At 39.8% G+C, this 5,327-nt stretch overlaps 1 non-coding gene across 1 annotated transcript; it reads left to right on the top strand.

Annotated features, from left to right (window-relative positions):
- The first annotated feature begins 4,419 nt into the window (after positions 1-4,419).
- Positions 4,420-4,526, top strand: LOC127124009 (small nucleolar RNA R71). Its single transcript, XR_007803654.1, has one exon. It is a non-coding gene; the product is annotated as a small nucleolar RNA R71 (small nucleolar RNA).
- The last annotated feature ends 801 nt before the right edge of the window (positions 4,527-5,327 follow it).

The following is a 5,327-nucleotide window of genomic DNA, read 5'->3' as shown; positions in this document are numbered from 1 at the left end:
GTTCCTCTAATTCGCTTATATCAAGGATTCTCTTTTCACCGGCGGCTTTATAGTTTAAATTTAGATTTTTAATAGCCCAATAGGCTTTATGTTCTAATTCTACCGGGAGGTGACAGGATTTTCCATAAATTAGCTTAAATGGGGTTGTCCCTATGGGAGTTTTGTAAGCAGTTCGGTAAGCCCATAAAGCTTCTGGTAATTTCAATGACCAGTCTTTCCTTGAAGTGGCGACTGTTTTCTCTAGTATCTGTTTTGATTTCTCTGTTAGATACTTCCACTTGCCCACTGGTTTGAGGGTGGTAAGGTGTCGCTACTCTATGTCTTACGCCATACTTAAGCAGTAGTTTTTCGAGTACTTTGGATATGAAATGTGATCCACCATCACTGACTACTATTCTTGGGACATCAAACCTTGGAAATATTATATTCTTAAAGAGTCTAGTTACTACTCGTGTGTCGTTAGTTGGAGAAGCTATAGCTTCAATCCATTTTGATACGTAGTCAACTGCCACGAGTATGTATTTGTTACCGAAAGAGGATGGAAAAGGTCCCATGAAGTCTATTCCCCACACGTCGAAAATCTCTACTTCCAAAACGCCCTTTTGTGGCATCTCGTCACGTCTGGATATGTTTCATGTGCGTTGACATCTGTCACATTTCTTAATAGCTGCATGTACATCCTTCCATATACTTGGCCAATAAAAACCGGCTTGTAGGATTTTAGAGCAGGTCTTGGATGTACTTGCGTGTCCACCATAAGGAGCGGAGTGACAGTGTTGGATTATATTTTCTACCTCTTCTTCGGGTATACACCGACGGAAAATACCATCGGGGCCTCTTTTAAAAAGTAAGGGGTCATCCCAGTAATAATGTTTTATGTCATAGAAGAATCGTTTCTTCTGTTGGTAGGATAAGGTAAGTGGAACTATTCCGGCAGCTACATAATTGACGAGGTCAGCGTACCACAGTGTAACAGATATGGCTAAGGTGGTTTCTACCTGTTTATCAGCGTTATTTTCTTCTAAAGTAGCTATAAGCTTATCGTACGAGAAATCATCGTTAATTGATGTTCTTTCCGGTTCAAGGTTCTCAAGTCTAGAGAGGTGATCTGCTACTACATTTTCAGTTCCTTTCTTGTCTTTGATTTCCAAATTGAACTCTTGTAGCAACAGGATCCACCTTAGGAGTATAGGTTTAGCATCCTTTTTAGTTAAGAGGTATTTGATAGCAGTGTGGTCAGTGTAGATGATTATTTTGGCTCCGACCAAGTAAGAACGAAATTTATCTAGCGCAAACACTACTGCTAGAAGTTCTTTCTCGGTTGTGGCGTAATTCATTTGTGCTTCATCTAGAGTTCTACTTGCGTAATATATAACATGAAGCTTTTTATCTTTTCGTTGTCCTAAAACAGCACCTACAGCGTAATCACTAGCATCACACATTATTTCGAATGGTTCATTCCAATCTGGTGTCTGCATTATGGGTGCGGAGATCAGTGCTTGTTTAAGCGTTTGAAATGCTTCTAAACATTTATTGTCGAATATGAATTCAGCATCTTTCATCAATAATCCGGTCAACGGTTTAGTTATTTTAGAGAAGTCTTTAATGAATCGTCGGTAAAAACCGGCATGTCCTAAGAAGCTTCATACTTCTCTCACAGTTTTCGGGGGTTGAAGATTTTCGATTACCTCTATTTTGGCTTTGTCTACTTCAATTCCTCTGTTCGAGATGATGTGTCCTAAAACAATTCCTTCTTGTACTATAAAGTGGCATTTTTCCCAATTAAGTACTAGGTTTACTTTTACACATCGCTCTAGAACTCTCTCTAGGTTTTCAATACATTCTTCAAAGCTTTGTCCGCATACGGAAAAGTCATCCATAAATACTTCCATGATGTTTTCTAGAAAATCGGTGAATATTGCCATCATGCACCTTTGGAAAGTTGCAGGAGCATTACACAAGCCAAACGACATTCGTCTATAAGCGAAGGTACCAAAAGGGCATGTGAACGTTGTCTTTTCTTGGTCATCAGGATGAATTGGTATTTGAAAGAAACCTGAGTAACCGTCTAGATAGCAGAAATGGGAATGTTTTTCTAATCGTTCTAACATCTGGTCAATGAATGGTAAAGGGAAATGATCTTTTCGGGTTGCTTTGTTTAGTTTCCTATAGTCAATGCACATTCTCCATCCCGATTCGATTCGTTTGGTTATAGTTTCTCCTTTTTCATTTTCAATGACTGTTATACCTCCTTTCTTTGGTACTACGTGTACAGGACTAACCCATTTGCTATCAGATATAGGATATATGATACCTTCCTCTAATAACTTGGTTATTTCCTTCTTCACTACCTCACTCAGGATCGGGTTTAGTCTCCTCTGGTGTTCCCTAGAAGTTTTACAGTCTTCTTCTAGCATGATGCGGTGCATACAAATAGAAGGACTTATTCCTTTAAGATCGGTGATGTTGTAACCTAGTGCGGTTGGATATTTTCTTAAGATATGCAGGAGTTTTTCTGTTTCGAGTCTTCCTAGGTCAGCATTAACTATCACTGGTCATTCAAGCTCTAAGTCTAGGAATTCATATCTCAGATTCTTGGGAAGCGTTTTCAGGTCTAAGGTTGGTTTCTTAAGGCATTGCGTAGGGTCCGGTGTTATTGCTAAACATTGGTTAAGTTTGTCTTCTACAAGATAGTCAGATGATTTGTCTTTTTCTAACTCCGTTTCTTTTATGCATTCATCGATGATATCCATGAAGTAACATGTATCTTCTATTGCAAGTGCTTTCAAAAATTGGGAAAGAATGAACTCAATTTTCTCTTCTCCTACTTCGAAAGTGAGTCGTCCTCGTTTTACGTCTATGATTGCACCGACAGTTGCTAAGAACGGTCTTCCCAGTATAATGGGTGTAACTTCATCTTCTCTAATATCCATAATTATAAAATCAGTTGGAATGTAGAATTGACCTATGCGCACTGGAACGTTTTCAAGAATTCCTACAGGGTATTTGACGGAACGATCTGCTAGTTGCACAGACATTTTAGTTGGTCTTAATTCTCCCATTTCAAGTCTCTTGCATATGGATAAAGGCATAACACTAATACCGGCTCCTAAATCGCATAAGGCTTTGTCGATGACAAATTTTCCTATGTGACAGGGTATAGAGAAACTACCTGCGTCTTTAAGTTTAGGAGGCATATTCTGTATTATAGCGCTATATTCAGCGGTGAGTGTAACGGTTTCGCTATCTTCAAGTTTCCATTTATTAGAAAGAATTTCTTTTAAAAACTTGGCATATGAGGGCATCTGCGTAATAACTTCTGTAAACGGAATTGTGATGTTTAATTGTTTTAGTAGGTCGACAAATTTTTTAAATTGGCCCGAATCTTTGGTTTTAATAAGCCTTTGAGGGTAAGGGATAGGTGGTTTATAAGGTGGTGGAGGTACATAAGGTTCCTTCTTTTCTACGGTTTCCTTATTACTCTCTTCCTTTTCCTTAGGTTCACTTTCTTCCTCAGTTGACTTTTTAGAGTTTTGGTTTTCTATCCTTGGGTCAGACGGTCCTTCCACTTCCGTTCCACTTCTCAGTATAATTGCATGAGCGTGGCTTCTTGGGTTAGGTTGGGGTTGGCCAGGAAATGTACCAGTTGGGGCAGCAGTAGGCGCTTGTTGTTGAGCTACTTGTGATATTTGCATTTCCAACATTTTGTTATGAGTAGCCAGGGCATCTACTTTACTTGCTAGTTGTTTAATTTGTTCGCCAGTGTGTACATTCTGGTTTAAGAAATCTTTATTGGTTTGCTGTTGAGAAGCTATAAAGTTTTCCATCATGATTTCCAAGTTGGATTTCCTAGGGGCGTTATTGTTAGATGTAGATGGGGTCGGCTTCTGATATCCCGGAGGTATAGCTGGGGCTTGATTTGGAGATTGTCCAGGTGCGTATAGAGCATTATTACTCTTATATGAAAAATTGGGATGATTCTTCCAATTTGAGTTATAGGTGTGCGAGTAGGGGCTTCCTTGAGCATAGTTTACTTGCTCCGCTTGGATTCCTGTTAGGAGTTGACAATCTGCAGGAGTGTGACCTTGGATTCCACAGACTTCACAATTCTGAGTTATGGCAACTACGGTGGCTGGAGGTGATACATTTAAACTTTCAATTTTTTGGACCAGAGCATCCACTTTTGCATTAACACGATCAATGTTACTTATCTCGTACATGCCAGTTTTCGTTTGAGGTTTTTCCACCATTGTTCGTTCGCTTCCCCACTGATAGTGGTTTTGAGTCATGCTTTCGATAAGTTGGTAAGCGTCAGCATAAGGTTTGTTCATTAGTGCACCACCTGCGGCGGCATCTATTGTTAACCTCGTGTTGTACAGGAGACCATTATAGAATGTATGAATTACTAACCAGTCTTCTAAACCATGGTGTGGACAAAGTCTCATCATGTCTTTGTATCTTTCCCATGCTTCGAAAAGAGACTCGTTATCTTTCTGTTTAAATCCATTTATTTGGGCTCTTAACATAGCTGTTTTGCTTGGCGGAAAATATCGAGCAAGAAAAAGACGAAGTCGAAGAGATTGAAGGAAGAGATTGAAGTCATCTTCTAGCGCTATCTCTTAGTGAGAAAGGAAAAAGACGAAGTCGAATTGCCTCTGAAGTGACACCATTAGCTTTAACAGTATCAGCGTATTGGACAAATACTGATAAATGAAGATTAGGATCCTCGGTAGGATTTCCAGAGAATTGGTTCTGTTGCACTGCCTGCAACAGTGAAGGTTTGAGTTCAAAGTTGTTTGCTTCGATTGCGGGTGGAGCAATACTTGAATGCGGTTCATCTTGCGATGGAGCGGCGTAATCTCTAAGAGCACGAGCTGGTTCTGCCATCTCGGGTATCGAAGGGAAAATATTTTTGAAATCAGGAAGTTCTACAGGAGGTAGATTGTTTGCAGCACGATATTCCCGAATTCGTCGTAAGACTCGGAGATATAGTTTGATATCGTTGATTCGTAAGTAGAACGGCTCGCCTTGTGAGCGAGTGCGTGGCATACAAATCAACGAAAGAAAGAAAAGAAAAAGAAAAGCCTTAGTCTCTACAGCGTAACAGAAGAGTTACGATATCGACTAAATAAAAGTCCCCAGCAACGGCGCCAAAAACTTGATCGCTCGACTTTATGAGTCGAATTGGGGTACAAACTGCAAGTGCACAGTTCTATCGCGTAGTTTTAAAAGATATCGATCCCACAGGGACTTATGAATCGATATACCGTTATCTAAGGTTACTTCGTAAAGCTAAGGCAGGTAATACTTTGATTTTTGGGGGAAAA

Source organism: Lathyrus oleraceus, chromosome 2 (assembly GCF_024323335.1).
Source record: "Lathyrus oleraceus cultivar Zhongwan6 chromosome 2, CAAS_Psat_ZW6_1.0, whole genome shotgun sequence".
NCBI lineage: Eukaryota > Viridiplantae > Streptophyta > Magnoliopsida > Fabales > Fabaceae > Lathyrus > Lathyrus oleraceus.
The sequence above is the reverse complement of the archived record's forward strand: the minus strand, read 5'-3'. Positions and strand labels throughout refer to the sequence as shown.